Below are 20882 nucleotides of genomic sequence, written 5' to 3' on the forward strand. Positions count from 1 at the left end.
GTTACTTGCTTCACATTTCTGATTGTAATTCACTGCCACATATGCGTCAGACTGACAACTTTTTGGTCAAAGGACCTTGTGCTTTTCACCGAAGCAGACAGAAATCCAAAGACATGTAGTCCTGTTGCATCAATGTATCACTTGCTACCACCCACATGCAACACCTGAAGGTAACTCCTATTTGACTCCTGGGCTATTTGTTTAATTGGTGTAAAACCGCTGAATGCACATTGTGATGACAGCGGGTAACCACTGGGGTCTTCCCCTGATCTTTCCCTGAATGCTTAACAAACTATATTCCCTACACAATTCTATACTAATAGCAACTATATTTAAAAAGACAGTCTGGCTAAGAAATAGAGATGGTGAGGTGAAGATATGGGAGGAAATGCCACATCCTTACCCACAGGTAAAGATACACCATCCTACTGAATGCCACACTAAAGTACAAACTTGTCTTTATGAACTCTATATAGACCATTAGCAGCTAGATTTATAAGTTATATTCTAGGTGAAAAGTACCTGAAAAATAAGATTTCACAACGCTTGTTGCGGATGCATCTCTGTCCAATTTCAAATTTTGTAAAATCCCTCAAAAGGTGCATTAAATATAGCTGATAGAAATGTTTTATGTATACGTAGAAACCTGGAAGCTACAGCTCTGTGAGGTGTGAACTGTCCAATTAATTTCAGTGAAATAAGATTAAGATACCCTATACAAGCTAAATACCTACAACAGCAACATAAGGGAGAGGCAGGCAAGTGTCTCTGCCCAATTGTTTGCAAGTGAGATCTCATTTTCATGGCACAAGGGATGGCCTTTACTACTTGCCATCACACTTCTTTTTCTCCAGAAGCCAAGCCTGAGGACCTCAAGTCCCCAGATCAAGTTTCAGGAATCCAGAAGAGCTGAGATTCTACTTCTATTCTGAAAGTCTGCACCAAGAGGTTCATGCCTTCTTTCCAAAGCACTTAATTACACCTCTATGTAAGAAGACGGCCTTTTGGAGATTCCTAGTAAAACAAATCAGAAACTTTACAGATCCCAGCAACTTTTGAAATTGAAAGAAGTTAGGAATTGAATGGTGATAGAATATTCCTTAGCAACACTACTAAATCCACAATTTACAAGTCCTGTATAGGGTTCAGAAGATTGCTGAAACTGATTAATACATTGCAATGTAAACTTATATTATGCATTGCTGTACCACTAACAGCGTGCAGTGGGTCAGTTAAGCTGAAAGGTAAGGTTACCTGTGTAAGTAAACAGCATCCTTTGAAAGCCACCTATGTGTATTCAAGCTTTTACAATAAAAAAAATCCCAAAGTACAAGGGATGGGGAGCTACTATAACAGACATACAAGAGAAACTCCTGAGAAACAGTATTATCAATAACACATTTTTCCTCCCAGCCATTTGGTATACTGTCATTTGTGGAAGCTTCACAAGTGACTCAAGTCAAGGAGTTTGTAACTTGTAGCACTCTCCTCTTGGCATCAGTGCATTAAGCTAAATTTAGAAACAGCTTCTGTCAAAATGTGCACACAAGTCCTAATTTCTACTCTACATAATTCCACTAGTGAAATACACTTGTGGCGTTGGACACTGTAGTTATTCTGATACAATGGGTCGTTAATTTGGGAGCAGTGATTTTCTCAGCAGGATGCAGGAATTCATTAGATATGACCTAAACATCACTGTTAATCCTCTCTGGCACCTGTGATTCTGATAGGCAACAACAGCTTCATCTTCAGATGCTTTAAACAGAGCAAAGTTCTGGCACTGGTAATCCCAAGAGGATGCTAGTGAAGAAGGGTGTGAAGCTCACAACAGAAAGCAGTGGTGCTGACACAGAAGCAAAACTCATCTTGGGTCCTTTCACGTGACATTGGGATTAGAGGTGGATCTTGGTAACATAAATGAACTTGCTAGAGTATCAGGCCACAAAAACTTAAAAATAGCCACAGGCCCTCCTAATGAGAAAAACAAAGTGTGGGAAACTATTCCCATGTTTACTAAGTGGATTTCAAAAACACTCAGAAAGCACCAAGAAAGCAAGCATCGCGCCTATAAGAGCTCTTACATGGTGATAGAGAAGGTCCCCCAACAGACAAACAAATCTACATAAGCTATCCACAGTACCAACAAGAAAGTGGGAAATATACCTAGGAGATATAAATATTGCTCCCTCTTTGCCTTTTGTGGAGAAGGGGAAAGAGCTCAGATAATTCGATCAGAGTGCATCACTGTATGATATCAAAGGATGATGTTATACAATGGCAAAACTTCATGTGTTCCCTTAAGAACATACTTCTCAAAGAATTTCCACACACAGAGTCCACTAAACAAGACTAAGAGGTTTCCAGCTGCTAGCTCCTGATAATTCTGAGATGCAGTACCATATAAACAGGATATTCAATGGCTAGAAAACTAATGCTATTTTAGATAGTAGGTTTCTAAAATATATATTATTTTTCCTTTTAGGGCCTTTCCAGATGGACTGATATAAAGGGAGTCTGGCTTTTACAGATGAAAGGGTACAATAAATACTACCATATAATTTTAAAATGGTGTACACAACATTTCTAAAGTAGATTTTCTATTGAAGACACAGCAGATGCAGAAGACATGATAATATGGTGTTGCATAAAAGTTTTATTGATACTCATAACTCACTTGTGATTTCATTGTGCTTGTGGTCATTCCAAGCTTAACCTGCTTCATATTTTATTTCACATCATTTTATATATTTTATATACATAAGCATATACATGCATCCATATCTGTGTGCACACACCCACAACCTCCACATGTCTGACAGATTATCATCTGTCACTTTAAAGATGGGACAATCACAGCTCCTAATTTTTGCAGCATATAATAGCAATCAAACATGTTACAGCATATCAACAGATGCACTGACCTACATTAGCAAGGATTTTTTAGCATATCAATACTTCTGTTCTGTGTCTCAGATCAGGCAGTAAAAATCAGTGAAATAATTTAATTCCATGAGTTTGCATTTTGAATGAAAACGGGGGAATGGTTGTGGTTACAAATAAATATTTCAGTCTACAATTTCAAAATATAGCATGTGAGTAGATATATTGCAGACTTGTCCAGTTTCAGAAAGGCAGCTAGCATTTACATTTTACCTACACTGTTCCCTTAAACCTGATGCAGGCAAGACCCCCCAAGTGGGGATTCTTAGAGATATTGGCCTCCTCCTGCTCAGCCCCACATAACAGCACCAGTGGGGTTTTACGGCACCCTCACTGTACTTGTCATAAATAGCGATTGGATTTGGGGCGATGACCATAAAACAAGATTTGAGGGACAGACGGGCTGCTGAGCTCCAGATACAATGGCTCCAGCCAACGGACAGCTTGTCTGCGGTGTGCTGTCATAGTTTTTGCTCATTTTCATTAACTACGAGCAGAGAAGTATGGCAAACTCTCACAAAGGATGCACAGTATTTTTGATAATTCTATTGAAATCCTCCCCGATTTCAGGAGAAACTTTACAAGCACAACAGTATACCACAACAGAGCACTTTATCTTGTAATACTAAACAATATCATACTTGTTAATTCAGCTGTTATCGACCACTAGCAAATTTCTTAAGCCTCTAACAACAATATGGATTAGTAGCAGCAAAACCAGATACAGTACAACAATAATACTTAATATCTAATAATGTTTATAACAAGCTTTATAGAGAATGAAGCTATATGCACATGTGTGTATTTTTATATTAGTCTAGTCTTTTAAATTCAAGGATCAAAAGGTCCACTATAAACATTATCCAACCCTCCAAAGGCTGTAGTCAGACGGACATTATATCCATTTCACAGAAATCAGATATGTGGAAAGGATGTGCAACATTAGAGCACGCAATGAATCTGTGAGAAAAAAAAAAATAAAAAAAATAGACTGGAGCCAAGTGATCCAATCCTACCAACCCCCCCTGTTTCAATTATGTATGTCCTTCTGTGTGCATTGTTTTCCAACATAAAGAATAGAAGAATGCTTACTTGCTATTGAGTTTAGTTGTACTATTACATAAGGAAATAAATTTATGCTGCTCCTGAGTCCACAGGTGTGCATTTGTACAATTCTATATGAGATACACTAGAAAGATCCTCTTATCTTGTTCTTACCTTGTTCTATCTTAATATGACATGACATAGTATTGTCATACTTTGGACATTTTTGTATTTAGATCAACTTCAGATGCCTTCCTCTTTTTTTAATAACCTATTTACATCATTTCTGTATTTATATCAATGCAATGTAGTGGATGAGTATGACAATTTAATATGAATATGTATACATTCTGATCTATTACAGGAATAATCTATCACCTGTTGCCTCACTTAGCCACATTCTTGAGAAGAATCTTTTCTGGGACTTCAAACTGACCAGTGCAAACAGTAAAGGCAGTTCAGCCCATTTATAACAGCAGATACATAGAAAAACTGACTTAATGCCTGGGCAATTCATTAAGATAATGTCCAAGCCCACCTATAGCTGGCCACCCATAGGCCATGTTCTGGCCCATAAAAATCTGCTTTCATTTCACTGATCTCATGGGACAATTATACTTAATTAGAAGTTCAAAGAATGGAACAGCATCAATATTGAAATGACCCAATTATTTGGAATAGTTATTTATTTTGCTGCTGTGTGACTCTGCTTATGCCTGAGGTTTTTTCAAAAGTGTTCGTTAATAGTGACATCTCAAAAAGAGTGTTCAATCCAAGTGGATATTCACCTGAACAGCAGTGCACATTTTCAGACTCCAAAAAAAGATTTAGACTTGGGGAAAGATGGAGGAAGTAAAGAATCATAGAATCATTTAGGTTGGAAAAGACCTTCAAGATCATTGGGTCCAACCATCATCCATGCCCACTAAATCATGTTGTGGAGTACCCAGTCTATACGCTTTTTTAATACCTCCAGGGATGGTGACTCCACCACTTCCCTGGGCAGCCTGTTCCAATGTCTGACAACCCTTTCAGTAAAGAAATTTTTCCTAATATCCAACCTAAAGCGGAGTAACCTGCACTTCATAATTGCACATATTGCAGTTGAAAAGTCCAGTCTAGCAAGTCAGCATCACCACTAGTGGCAGCAGGAGCCTAAAGCCTCCTATTGTAAAGGGTTTTTTGTTATTGTTCTCTTTTTCTAAAGGTTATGCTCTAGAGAGCTCACAAATATGCATGAAACTGGATATTTTCCCAGTATAGTAGATACAAGTACAAAACAATGACGCAAGAGAGATAATGTTCTTGTAGATGTGAATTAAAAGAAGAAAAGAAAATCCTCTCCAACTTCCTAAGAATAACTCCATTAGTTTTGAAAAGCTGAAAGTATGTTAACATGTTTACCTCTAATTTCTACACAGTATTTTGCTATCTTTGGGGATTTTTTTCTTTTGAGACAACTTTTTTACTTGATGTTTTCTCCCTTTCTTTGCTTTTCTTTTTTTTCTGCTGTCCTATTCATAGACTTCCTTTTCACACAGATTGTTTCTGAACTGAGAGTACAAGAACTTTAAGAGTAACAAAAAACAGTTACGCTGTTTAAAAGAAAAGAGTACTTTTGTGAGGGTAAAGCCTCTCAAAGAAGAGGAAAGGAGGAGAATCAAAAGCCACATTAAATTTTACCACCTTCTTTCTTTTTTAAGTACATCTGAGAAGTCAGACGGGAGATTTTTATGGATTTTTCTACTTGTTTGCTTAGGAGATCCGAACATTGCTCAGTCTCACTATTTATCAATTAATCTAGCATGCAGCCTCAAAGGAAAAAGGTCGACCTGTATTAAAAATTCATCCATCAAAAATTCATCAAAGACTTCAGCATTTTAACTCATGAACCTTTGAACACCTGCATACTTGTCAGATCTGTGGTCATAGTTAACTGGAATCTATAGTTACTACAGTATCTATACTTGCTCTGACATGAGCTGCATGAGGAGACTTTCAGGTGGAAGCGCAGTATATAACCTAGAGAGTCACACTGCTTCCTCAAATTGTTCTTTTCATCAGACAAGGGATATCTGACATCTGACTAAGTTCAAAGTCAGTCAAAGCAGACCCTTTCAATAAGCAAACACTTTTCAGGGGCGTTCATTTATGCCACACCATAAATATCACCATTCTTACAGGGCAAAAGTTGCCAAAAACGTAAACAAAACCATTATCTGACATCATCAATGGCATAGTCCACAAATTGAAGCCATTTAATGCTGTCCAAGAAAAATTAATGTTTTCAGAAGACTATTTTTAATGTGTGAAGAAAGCTGTATAGTATATGCTGAAGTTAAAGCTGGAACCTTCAAGTTCAAGGTAAAAACTCTGCTGCTTAACTAATGCACTGCTCATAGCTGTCATCATTAATTTATGTTAGCCTCTGTAAACATCAAGAGTATAATAGGCCAATTTCACAACTAAATATAGATGCACATTTTGCCCTTATATAAATGGCAGATTGCTGCTGTAGATCATCACTGCAGCAACACGTCAGTAAAGATGCACTGTTTGATGGTCTGATGCTCACACAATATATAAAACCAGTTGTAATGGTTGTTTGGAAGCAAAGTGTAACATAGCAGCAAAATTTCATTTGTTCCACAAACTCAGGATATATTAAGCTTGGCTGACAAAGACTGTTTGATGTGCTAAATCAGTTTGACCTTCATTTTTGCTTTATATTTCTCATTTAACACATGAAATGACCATTATTTTTTCACTATATAGGAAAATATCACAGAACTGGTTTCTATTAAAAAAAACCTCTTTTCCTTGTAGATAGCAAAAATACATTTTGCCAAATGTGCTTTAACAATTATTGTAAAAATAACGTGCAACTTGTGAAAAAAAATCATACCTATATTAACCCAAGCTTTTTATTATATTAGTGAGACATGGGGTGGTTTTTTAGGGGTTGTTGTTTGACAGAAGAGGTTTCTTTTATTTTCAATATGTAAATGTGGTTCAAAGAAAAGGTTTGTGTATGCTTGAACTAATCATTAAATTGAATGTTTTATCGCCAATAAGCACCTTTGTTGCAACGTTTAAATAACAGGATTTATTTCCAAAGTGAGTCATTAGAACAAAATAATAGGAACCTGGCAGGTTTTTAAGGACTACAAACTCACCATCCTATACTTTCTTTGAAAACTAATGTACACTTTGATACGGCAACAATTAAGCGAGCTGTGACACACCAGTTCAAACCCAAACTACAACCAGAGCACTACTGTTTTGATCTTTTTTTCTTCCTACGTTGAACTAAGCAATTGCCACAGCCTCATAATAATAGAGAAACTGCAGTTTTATCAAGCAATTTTGCAGCACCCAATAAACAGCACTTTACCTTGGAGCAACTTGTACATTTCACACCTTAAATTTCTATTTACCAAATCAGCTAATCACTTCACAATTGAACTTCTCAGAACAAAAAATTATCAATTAAAGTGGTTGAAACTCCTGCAAATTATCATTTAGGAATGAAGTAATTGCTTTCATCAGGGCAGAAAAGCCCGCCAGAACAGAAATGTCACTTCAGATTAGTGTTCTCACTCCTGAAGCTATGGATGACACAGCTGATATAAGACTAAATGCCAAGACCAATCAATTGCTTTTGTGGCTCTGTTCTGAGCTGCTGTAAAAGGGGCCATTTTCTAGGATCTACTCTTCATTATAGTAAATGCTATCTCCTTGGTAACATAATTCCATTTCTCATAAATTCCGTCTGAGAGCATTGTCCTAACAATGGATGTTTGTGGAAAAGAATGCTGTTGGTTTAATGCAAAGAAATTAAGTGTGAACGGCTGTCAAAGTACTACAGTTTGCTTGTTCTTAAACATAAATTGAAGTCTTTACATTAAAAACAGAGTGCTTTGGCGGAAATGAATGCTCTGAACAAGTGTAATATATTGCATTTGAAAGTGGTGTGTTTCTGATTGAGAGTTTAGACTTTTTTTGTGTACCTATGTTCTGTCTATAGTGGGCACACTCGTCCCTAGCAGAGATTTGTCAGTTTAAGAGAGAGTAGATAAACACTCCACTTATTTCACAGCAGTGCAGTTAGGAAATGTGAAACTGCCGAAGAAAACATGGTCTCATTATCATATGACATGCTATTTGTTAGCAGACTCATCTGTGTATAAAAGCCTTCTTTGAACTGAGCCCTTACTGGAAATATCTGTATTTCAATTTGTATTGTTCAGCTTCCTAAAATACTAAGAATCTGAGTTATGGTCTCCAATTAAAAGGATATCTGAGAAGCTAATTTGGTGGAACAGCAGCAATTTCCTGCACTGCTCTCCTCATGACTGAAGTTTAGAAACAAATTCAAGATTACAGATTTTCATTCAAAACAGGATGAAAAGTATTCCTCCTTCAATGAGCATAAGCAATTCCAATTAACAATAACAAGAGTTATGTGACAGGAGAATATATTACCAAATATGTAAAGAAGTAATTTATTCAGCATTAAGATGAAAAGTGCAATTATACTATAGTATTTCTATGGGTAACCAAAGAAATAGCACAGGTACACTATTGCCAGATTGTGACTACAGCCCTGAATGTTGGCAATCTCACAAACATATGAAAACGTGCACCCATTATGTGATTTGGGAAAACAAGCGCACAAGAGAGTCGTGAAGTTACTGCATATGACGTGTACCTGCTTGAAGCAAAAGTAGTGCTTCAAATTGCAAAGCCAGATAGCGTATTTGGAGAACCTAGACTAAAGCTATCTCATATACCATATTAAATATGCTATATAGCATACTGCAGTTTAAATACGAGCTTTACACTTTGGGCTAAGTAGATCAATAAATCACTCTGAAATGAACAAACAGAATCCAAATTTCTTATTGTACTCCTTTTGTGAGTACTGTCTTTAAGAAGGAACACTTCAGGTTAGGGGGTTTTGATCTGGTTCTGAATTAATATTTTAAAGAATGAGTAAACAGCTGCTATTTTCCCCACCTATGTCAGAGCTATTGCAGAAATTTTTGCTGGAGTGTTTGTTATCAGCTACGGCCATTATTTTCCAGAACATTATTTTACCAGTGGTAGCTCTGGCATAAACAGCTGCACAGTTAAAAAAAAAACCCAACCAAACAACTTTTTTTTTTTTTTTTTTTTTTTTTTTAAAAATAAAAGCTGTGTCTGTGCAAGGTAGTTTGTCTATACCATGAAGTTTTACTACTGCTGAAAGGCCCAAGAGCACAATGTTGCATTCAGACATCCCCTGTTTGGTCTTTACAGATGACCTAAATAGGGATTTTGTTAGAGTTGGCTGTGCTTTCTGTAACTATCCGCTCCAATTTAGTTTCCAGAGCCAGGAAAAAAAGGCAGGAATTCCAACCTCTCTCTTGCACTGCTGCCACATAAATAATCTGTTGGTGGTGTGCTCTCAATTACTATATATCAAGATCCGTTCTAAAGAAAATAAAATGCTTTATCTGCCTACTCACTCTTACAATTATCATCCTCATCATCTCATAATTCTCTCCTTCCCATGTAAAAGTTATGCTTACACTGATGGATCTATGCTGAACATATGCAAGTTGTAGTTTCAAACCCCACCAATGGGAGTCTTGACAAGACCTTTTGTGAAGAAGCTTTGAAGGGATATAGGACACACTGCCACTGCAATCCAAAGGAGCTACTGCAGTTTACAGAGACACTACTGAGCTATCTTAAAACTGACAACAATATAACTTCACCAGGACAGACAATGAGCTACACGACCAACGTCAGCTCTGAGCCCTGCATGTTTTTTGCTGCCTGTGATAAAACCTATACTGATAGAGGTCACTGTCATTGATACTCAAGCTACCCGGTTTAAAAATACCTTCCGCACATCTGAAAAAACCCCAAAGATGCAACCACCTGTCTGGACGGTGGTGTAGATACATCTGTTGAATGCTCAAAACCAAAGCAGCACAAGCAAAATTTTTGTTTTGCAGTCTTAAGAAGACCCCGTTGCCTGTGCAAGCCTCCAGAAGCTCACTGATGGATTTATTGAAGCTCATTTTTCCAGAAGCACAAGTTCCACTCTCCAAGGTGCAGTGTTAGCTGCTGAACCATTGCCTCAGTAGAGTATGACTGAGCTGCAAGGCCTTTCATTTTTAGCCCCCTTGATTTCAACCCTGAGCAGTTTAGTGTAAATTAATTTCAGCAGATCACAAGACAGCAAGATTTTCACAAGCAGCTATCTCTTTCACACGTACCACCAGTGAAATAACTTTATTACTGCTTACATATTCCATGACAGGCTACAGCTCCACAGATGTCCCTTGCACAGGGACTACATTTACTTTTTTTTTAACCCTCTGGAACAAGGGCAACTCTGTAACTGTCATGCAAACACTGGTGAAGGGCAGAAGACTTTGGTGGAAAAAAAAGTCTGGCCAGAAAACAGTAATTGATCAAACAGGAAAAAAAAAAAGCGCAATTTTTATGCCACCTGTTTTTTTCAAGTGAAAAGTAATGGTTTAGTGTTTTTAACTGGTGGTGTTACAGCAGTGTACGAAGATTTAAGAAACAAAACCAGACAATCACATAGGTTTGGACACAGAACAATGACTTAAAAAAACCCAAACCAATACACAAAACACCATCATTCTTCCATAAATCAGTACTAACATGCATTTTCAAAGGCTGGCTTTCTACCTCCTACCTGTTTCATGGGGGAATTAGGCCATACCTACATGTCCTTACTTCCTAAGGATCATGAAAGACCTGCCAAATACCACAGAATCTTACAATTAGTTTAGCAAGAGGGAACCCTTCCCCAGACTTCAAGCAGAACGTCCAGGCAACCATACATATGTGTTTCCACTAGCACACAACTAGCATTATAGTTTACAGGTTAGTTAAAACAGCCTCATGAAGCAACATGTTACTGTGCACAGTGCTCCACAAGTCTCCCCTCAGCTCTAATTACAAAGTTTCCATTTTTATTAGTTGTAAAAAGATAGTTTAAAAACACAGTGCATCCCACAGATTCAAACTAAATAATGTTCATGCCCTTAAAATAACTTTTTCAGGTGGTATGGAATACATTAACGAGCCCCAGAAACCTAAGAAACACACAAAAGATCCATATTGTCCCCTTTCTTCCATTCCACCTTCCATTCCATTCATAATGAATGAATAAATAAAAGAAAACCTACACATAAGGGTTAAAGTGCTCAGTCCCCAAAGCAATTAATTTTATATTTAACGTTTTATTAAAAAAGCCCACTGCCTGCATCATCATGTTTCAGTGCATTATAGTAGCACTGCATAAGTGTAACAAGTTGATGGAAATTCTTTCTACTTTCAGGCTGTTACAACCTTCTTTAGGAAATAAGCTTACAGTTGAATTTTTTCATGCTGGTTCTCAGCTGGTCCCCAGAATGAAATTTTATATGCAAATAGATAAAAGTTCATTGAACCATTTTTTAGTTATATGACTGTGTGGATTTTAGGTGCATAACAAAGACTTACAGGTCATATGAAAAAGACATGATATTGTTATCTTTTCAGCAGTTTTGATACAGTCAGATAAAGATGAGACCCACATTGATTGCAGTTGCAGAAGGAAGAGTTTCCTCCTTGTTCCATTTACAGTTATCAATACTGGCCACACACATTATTGGGCTCATGTGTTTCCTGAAAAGCCAAGAAAAGTCTACTGTCAGAGGTTATACACTCAACCCAGACCATGAACTGCCTCACGCGGTAGTAATTGCTGTGCTGGAGGTACGTCTCTACGTATTTTAGTTTTCAGGCACTTGTAGCAGACCCAAGATCTAATTTCTAAATAAGGCTTTCAGATATGGTATAGCCAAAACCAATTCTCCTCAGAACCAGTTTAATTAGTCAGAGTACTCCTGCTGCTACAAGCATTTTATGAACAAAGTAGTGATATGCCAAAACCTTTCCTTTAAATGCACGCATCATCAATTACAATCCTAAAACTTTAAAAAGCAACACTTAACCAAAAGCTTCAAAGCTTTAACAGTTGAGACATAAATCTCATGTCTTAAGTAATGCTTACCTTCTTCAGTAATATTCAGCTGCAAGCAAGAGTAGCAATACCATCAGTGCACATGTATCAAAGGCACTAAAATTATCAGTGCTCTAAAATAACTGCCCAACAGCCGTCCGGGCTACACCTCCACCAAGGAGTAAAGGTCTTTGAAAAAACAATTCCTCAGAAAGGCCCAACCAGCCACAGAGCTCAAGAAACATGAGCGACAGCAAGCCACAAAAAAAACAAACAAAAAACAAAAAGCAAGATCCAGAAGATCCCCTTCTGAAAACCTCCTTGCCTTGAGTGGCTGCTTAATTACTCAGCAGGTAAAGCACCTACCTGCAAAGTCTCACAGGTCTAGATCAGGGAGGAATATTATTATCTAGGAACTATCTTCATCATGAGGCAGGCCATATAATGTTACCCAGTAATTCTGGTTTCTTTTGCGAAAGTATCAATCCTAATCTGGAAACTCCAAGAAGTAAAGAATTTCTATCGCTAAGCAGCTGCAATGTTTAAATTAGCCTCACCATTAACATTTTGGGTTTTATTTTCAGTTTCAGCTTTGCTGAATTCAGCTTTCAGTCACTGAATCTTGTGATTCCTTTGTCCACTAAACAATAGAAACTCCAAATATCTGCTATCTTCTTCCTGTCTAGGTAATTACAGGCCATGATCAAGTCACCCTTTTAACCTTCCCTTTGACAAGAGACTCGATTGACTAAATAAACTCACTCATTGTATGTTTTCCAGTCTTCATTTAGCAGTCCTTCTTTTCAAGATAAAAGCAACTAAAAAATTTCCAACACTGAACCCAGTAGCAATCATCAGTAGGTGACATTTTCCATGTTCAATATTTCAATTGATATATTTAGAAATTATTTCAGTCCATATCTGAAACAGCATCATAGTAGGCTATGGTGCTCTGCTACTCATAAGAAAACTTAAGTTTTTCAATTTGGGGTTCACAGAAGAGACACTGAGATATAACTATTAACTACAGTGTCAGTTATGCATTTCTTCCTGTGTGTTATTCCTGGCCAGTGATGGTATTGTGTTTCAGAAATGGAAACAGATCTGATAAGTTCCATCGGCTACAGAGCATGCAAAATGAGAGAAAAACATTAATTCATTAATGCCAGAAACCAACATATTTTTCTCCCAAGCATGTAGAATTATTTCAGTCTAATCTGGACTGATTCTCTGCAATCACTTGCTCTGAAGACAAGCAGGCAAGAGTTTCTTCTATACCACCTCAGATTTTCTGGTGTAAAATGGCAGAATTGGGTTAAAATGGCAGAACTCAGAAACAAGCAGAGACATTCTGTAAAAGTTTCTTAATTTCCCTCAGCATGAGATAAGCATTTTTCACTTATCCAGATTTAATTTTTTTCTGTTTTCCAAATGAGCTGAAATTCCTCAGAGAGAGGAAGGCTCCCATGCTTCCCAGTACAGACCACTTGGATTGACCAGACTGTCACCTGCTCAGAACAGCTCCATCAATCATAATAATAATACTACTAAATAAATAAATAATAATGAAGAGATAAATACCATTTTATTCCCTCCCTATTCAGCCACAGCATGATGCTTTAAAATTATTGGATTTTTAAACTCATCTGACTTGGACCAGAATTTCTCCTCCTAACCTCTGGGCCAACTTCCCCAGTGCTCTGACTTCTATAGCACTGTGAGGCTGACCTGTGAAGGTGAACAGGGATGGAGAGTATTTAAGAGCACCACTGTGAATCACTGATGGCAAACAGCAAATTTGTCACAGATGGACTGGTGGCAGAATATTATTATTCCTCAAAGGCTGCTGAAAATCAAACCAGCACTGTTTCTCAAGGTGGACAGCATGCCCAGGCCTCAAAAACGTCGGCAGTGGCATTGTTTGTGTTCTCCATTTCAAGTCATTGCCCAAGTACTGGATTTTTAGTATACCCAGACACATACACTAAGTAAGCCTCTGTCCCAAAATATTCCCGTGGCCATGGTTTTAATAATGAATTCTTGAGATAATCCCCAAAAGCCATTATTTACACAGATGCTCAAAACATACAAAAAAATTAAGGCAGGATTTTCAAAACTACACAGTGCTGGCATAATTCTGCTCCCAGTGAAAAGATGCCCTGGAAGTTGTGCTTGAAAATGCCACCTTACTCTATTTAAAACCTGTCATCACTGGGATAACCTCAGTCAGGTAAACCAGAAATACTTTGGAGTCAGGAGAAAATAAAACCAATATATACCCATAAACACTGCATGTTAATCTTGGAACTTACCTGTTGATAGATCTACAAGCTCATCGGAAGGAAAAAGAGGTGCAATGACTGCTAGACTGCTAGTAATAGCTACTGAGTGATGCTTAAAACCAGCAATTCTATTAGGTTTGTGGGTGGGGGTTTAGCTACAGAAAAGAAAGAGGAAACGAAGGAACCATCACAAAGAGCTATTATACCTGACGGGCTCTACACAAGACAGATGAAATGTGAGCTTCAGTATTCAAAATAGAAAGGATACAATCATATGTCTGGTTAACTTACAGGAAATAGTTCCAGAGACAATTTTATACTAACTACAGTGATTTGAGCAATTTTTAAAAATAATACCAGCCAATTTCTCTCCATTATACTCTGCTGGCAGAAAATAAAACATTTTTCTTTGAAATGATTGCCTCTGGTTTTGTTAAATCATGCAGCCTGTCAACATGTGGTCACCAGTTTTACATGATCTTTCTGCTTCTCTGGAAAAGAATGAATTTGCAGCCTGATCCCTGATATAAATACATAATCTGGCATCAGTTAAAGTTGTTGCTATTACAACAAAAAGATAGGTAAGCAACTGTAATATTGTAATATGAAAAAACACCTCAGTCAAAATGATACATTTTGAATTCAAATATGACAGGGGTTTTGTTTTCCTTAAAAGCTAGTCCTGGCAACTCCTGCCATTGAAGAATTAAGAGCAAGGGGAAGAAAAAAAAAAAAGAAAAAAAAAAATCAGAGTCTAATTCTGTTACCAGATGTGCCTGCCCAACTCCATTGATTTCAAAGGACAATACAGACCCTTAGTGTTAAGTGATTTCATAAGAGTAAATATTTGAAAAACAAAATGAGAAAAAAATTGTGGAATCCTTCTTTTGGTACACAGTTGTTTCAGCTAGCTCACAGCAGCTGAACAAATTAAATCTCCATCCTTTTGCTGTCAAGTGGGAATCATGTACTAATAATCCTATAACTGTTTGATTGGGATATGTGCTCATCTCAACAACATGACTAAATGTCTGGGAAAAGTGAATGAGGAACAAAACCTCAGAAAGATAAAACACATTAAATTTTACTTTAGTAAACTTATGTTGAATTAACCTTTGAGATACTTTGTTTTTATCATTGAATTTGCCTATTTAATACTCTTTTTACACCAGGGGTTTCAGGTTTGCTGTCTTCTCTGAACTCCTTTGTATACGGGGTATAGCATACCTCACGTATCTTTTCATCTCTACTTTGGGATGAAGAGATACACAGAGTCAATCTTTATAATTAAATCATGACTGTTGACAACAGCAGTTGCTGTGATTTCAGCTTATACACCTATTATTTATATTCTTAGGAATGCCTACTTCAAAAACACACGATTGGAAAAATCATGCTCTTAAGAGCAAGGGAGAAAAAGCAGCTGAAGTGTTCCCCATAATGCAGAAAGAGTCAATGTATCTGTGTGATGCTCAATGCCTTCCAGGCACTTGAGGACTTCACTGAGCAACTGGGTTTACTATAGCTTTAATAAGGTGCAAATGCTAATTCCCACACCGCTAGCCTGCTGACAAATACGACTAACATGACAAAACGGGATCTTGACTATTGTGCTCATATGACCTGTGGCAGGGGCTACTGAAAATACACCCACGTGTCTGATCCTCCAGTTTGTGACTGTCTCCTGTAGAGAAATCAGAGAACAGGAGTCTCATAATTGCCTCCAGCATCCCTAAAAAGTAACAGCCACAAACAGACCAAGGCTGGTACTAGAATTCTGGCCAAGTAGAAGAAACTTTTTCTACTGAGTAGTTTTTAACTGAAATGCCAACACTAAACAGCTTTAGAGTCTTCTATTAATGGCCAGTATAAAAGAAGGTATTAGCCTGATATGCAAGAAGAATAAACATTAGGAGGAGATTTGGACAGTGAATAGTAATGACTGCATGGCTACAACAGAACAAATTAAATCAGGGTAGGAGTCTGATTTTCAGGTTACTTCAAGATTTGTTTAGACTAACAGCCTTTGAGAAGTAAGAATTCTTGTGCCGATTTTAAAAGTCTTATTTAAAATACTTTATGAGTTCAGTTTACATTAAAATCTCAAATAAAATAGCATGGATGCTTTGTGTGGCCATCTGCTACTCTCATCAAGTGTCTGTAGTGACGAAAATGAGGATTCTAGTAGTTTTACTGTGGAGATAATTGAAGCCTTTCTAAGAATAATTTCTATTCAGTTCTTTAGAGCCAAATTTTGCCCTTGGATCTGCACTCTATCTTGTAATATTGGAATGTGGTTCTTGTTTGAGCAGTTCGTATCAGCCTCTGAGTATAAAACATGAGCTACTAGGATTCTTTCATCCTTCTGCAAAGATGATATAATCTGTATTACATATTTTGACAAATGCTTTTGGGGCATGCTGAGCATGCTTATAAGTTTAAGTTATACAAATAATGCCAATATCAGAGGCTGATTGTCAGTGATGAGTTTCTAATTTCAGTCCACCACTAATCTGTAGTATAATCAAGAGCAAAACACTAACTTGACCTCCAGACTCTCAGTATTAGCCTGATAGAAAAACTGTTCTGAGATTCAGCTTACGTAATACGTTTTCAAATCCTCAGAGATCCCAAACCTGCAAAGTTTATTCATAAAAGTAATCCATTAATTTCAATGAGATTATACAGGGATCTCTTGAATAAATCAGAATTTATGATTCAGGCCCATGCAGGCAAGTCTAGCCTGTGGGTTAGCTGACACTGAGCTCTGGTGTACCTAAACTGCAATCCTGAAAATTTATCTATAAAGAAAGCGTGTACTTGATGTTGAATTGAAGATGTAATCCCTGCACCACATACTTTTAAAACCTAAGTACTTGAATCAGCCTCATTGCTATGGGATGCTGCCTCCCACTGCTTTTACTGCAGCTGCTGGAGCAACGCTCATATGAGCTGGGAATGTTCCAAAAAGCTGCTTTCCTTTCTTTGCTATGACTGCTTATCAGCTTTCTTACTGGCCCTGTTATCACAGCATATCATACCATATCGTGACGCAGAAAACAGGTGCCATTTAGCTCTCAGTAAATCCGAGCTGACCTCGTCTTAGGGAGCATTTCTTCAAGGATGTTGTCCTTCCCCCAACATAGCTAAAAAAGCCCCAAAAAAGAGAAAGGGCAGGGGGAAGAAGGAAAATCTGAGAAAACAAAAGTGCATTCAAGCTTTCCTGTTGGAAACTGAAAGACAAATGAGAGGTTAGCCCTGATACCCACATCACCATAGGCCAACGGGGAATTGCTGGTGCATAGTGAGCTCCTATCAGTCTCATACTCCAGGGCACACACATGCACATACATTAGGGACGAGGTGTAGAAGCTAGCTCTACCTGTATTAGCTAGTGAATTCTCCATGCAACATTCGGGGTGGGGGTGTAGATATCTCTCTCTTTTTTTTTTTTTTTTTTTCCCCTCCTGAAAAGGAACAAAAGCAGGAAGAACTGTGCAAAGCAAATGGAACAGATGTAGGAATCTTTTTCAAAGCACAGACTGCATCCCCTTGACTTCTCTGAAATATGTTTAGCCCTTCACTTGAAACAGCTGGACACCAGTGAATACAGATATCATTTCATATACTACCAAAAATATGTTATATTTGGGAGCTGTGTAGAGGAATAAATAAGAAGATCTTAGCTACACAAACACATTAAACTGGCATAGACTATCATTACAGCTGAAAGAAACCACTTTCCTCTGAACAGTGGTACTGTATACCCAGCCTGCACCATCATCTCCCTTGGGAATAGGTAAGGTTAAAATTACTAAGTGATTTTTACTGGGTTAGTTTACAGGTTCCTTAATCCAGTTTACCACATGGATGTACAAATGCCCGTGTAAGTGGGGGTGGCACAGAATGAGTGAGAACACATCTCTAAGCACTACTAGCTTAACATATTCATGAAGGAAAGGTGACGATAGGAGCAAGACTACATACTTAGCTGAAGCTGTCAGAACAATAAGGGTTGCCAGAATGAAACTGCCCACTTGGAATCTGGCCGAAATTACCATTCCTTTAGAACTGTTTACTTAGAAGTATGAAAATTCTTAAATTCTCCCTCAGCTCCATCACTAACCTAAGGCCACGGTGGGGCAGTGGTTTGTTTTGGACTTTGGTGGAACTCAACCTTATACTGAAACCACAGACACAGAAGAAAATAGATTTCAATATAATTGACAGCATATGTTTCTATATCTCTATTCAGTAGCTGATAGAAATAAATAATACACAGTGTGCCAGAGATAACCACGGCAAATACAACGTCAGCCAACTTCCTGAATTGCATTCTAATGGGATCTTAGAACAGATCTCTGCCGGGTTCCTCAGGGCTGTCGTTCACTTGATTTCTTTCCCTTCCTAGTGGTTTGTAACAAATACAGCAAAACTCACTTATTACTTTTGCTTTCCATGTTCAGAAACAGTTTGTTGTTCTGAAAGGTTTTTTGATACCATGCTAGTCTAACTTTTCTCGCTCGAATCCTTTGCTTTTCTTTCTTAAAATACGTAGAGAAGTCTTGAACTAATTTAAAGTTTGATGAATGCCAAAACCCTGGTTAAAAACAGCTAGATGTTACCTGAAGTAACATTTTTATATGAGGCTGTTCAGATGTGTAGCCAACTAGAATCTGTCTGGTCTTATGAACTGTTTACATATCCTTAAGCCATCAGAGGTCCTGATAGTAAAGCCAGCTTTTTATGATATTTTGTGACTCCATGACCTCCTGAGAGAACTGTGGAGCCTTAAATTAATAAAAGCATCATTTGAATCCATGCATTCAAGTACATTCTTAATTTTGTGTTAGAATATAATGAAGTTTGTTTTACTATTTAACAACATTATATAGTGAGTGCTATTTAACTATTTTATAATAGCAGGTCCAGTTACGATCTCTTATACTTCTTCACAATTTAGTAACTCCACTAACTTCAAACATGCTATTGGTGGTTCTGTCAGAGTTACGTTAGAATCCATCTCTATGCAACTTAAGTACAACTTAACTACAAATGATAAAAGCTCAACCTCAACTCCCTGTGCAAAGCTTGTCCCACTTTCAGAGATGAGTACGGCATGTTCTGCTCTAGCTCGTACCAGGTGACTATAGCCATTAGATGCCAAAACCCCAGCTGCGGATTGTCACAACATCTGGTTCCCTGCAATACTCAATTTCTTCTAAAAGTGCACAGCTCCGAGTGAAGCATATCTAGAAATACACACAGATTTTTTTTTTTCTTAAAGCATGGAACTCCACAATCAAGAGTATTTCAAAAGCTTAGTTTGCAAGAAAATATACAAATGAAAGTCCTAAATATAGGGATTGTTCGGGACCCCTTTCCCTTCTCTACTCAACCTTTTACTGAAATCAGAAATTCTCTTTTCCTGTCTTGAATTATATCTGACTAAAGTAGCTTATCAGAGAACAATGTCAGCCTCATCAGATCTTTGTCTGTCTTTTTTTTTTTTTTTTTTTTTTTTTTGGGGTGTGTGTGTGGTGGGGGATGGTGGTGTCTTTTGGTGACAAACAAAAGCAAAGATCTTATTTTAATCACCCCAGCCCAGACATTGAAGGTACAAGCAGAAAAAGCCACTTCTTTCAGGACTGCTGCTTGAAAGAAAGGTATAATTCACCTCTACTACTTGGCTCTCTTAACTGCATACATAGAAACCACTCACTCTATCAGTTACATGAGGCTGTTGGCAAGCGCCTCTTCTATATGTTTAGCACCCCTTACACGTAATAGGAGAATCCCTTTCTATGGATCACCGAGTACTCCAACCATCAGAAGACACAAGTTCACTCAGTGGACAAGTAATATCCTTCACTATCCTCCTTTCAGTGCCTTTTACTCCCTTTCCCTCAAAACAAATGCATTCTATGCAAGATGTATTCCTGCATCCAGGGTAGCTGGCTGCAGTCAGACTGCCTTTCCAAGAGTGCTGGATAACTCTCTTGGCCGATTTCAGCTCCCAGGAATGGATGCCATCCTCTCCATTTGCCTCCCCCTCTTTGGTAAGCTCTGCTGTAACCTGCACTTCAGTCTGGGCGGAGAGGTGCATTGTTCCCAGAGATACCGTGTTCAAAAACAGCAGCTACATTTTGTGCAGAGTGCTACACATGCTTGATCACATACACAGATTCGGCTCTGCTCCCTCCTATTTTGGGTTCCTATACAGCTTGAGTTACTTGCATGTGGGTGTTTTTTGCAGATATGCCCCACTTTTCTGCTCTCAAATTCCCACCTGGGCTTTGGATAACGAGGGGGAATATCTGGCCTTTTGACTCTTAAGACCTTCAGACAGGGTAAAGGGAGAGCAATCTCATGGGAAGGGCTTGGCTACCTTTGGCAGCAAAGGGTGGAGATTAATGTTAGTTGGGAAGGGAGGTAAGTTGGGAGATCTCCGAAAAGATGCACCTCTCTCCCTCACCAAGGGCACGTCTGCCCTTTTTGCCCTCCATGCCTTTGCTCCATTTGATTGCTGCTAAGTCTGAGCAGCCTGGCCCTCTCCAGCCTTCATGCTCAGGGTGCACAGG

The 20882-nt window shown here is 38.0% G+C and overlaps 1 protein-coding gene across 2 annotated transcripts in view; it reads right to left on the minus strand.

The window, feature by feature from the left end:
- Window positions 1-20882, minus strand: part of NPAS3 (neuronal PAS domain protein 3) — a 622472-nt gene that overhangs the window by 439486 nt on the left and 162104 nt on the right. The gene's annotated exons all lie outside the window — the stretch shown is intronic.

The sequence above is a fragment of the Accipiter gentilis genome, chromosome 22 (genome assembly GCF_929443795.1).
Source record: "Accipiter gentilis chromosome 22, bAccGen1.1, whole genome shotgun sequence".
Lineage (NCBI taxonomy): Eukaryota > Metazoa > Chordata > Aves > Accipitriformes > Accipitridae > Astur > Astur gentilis.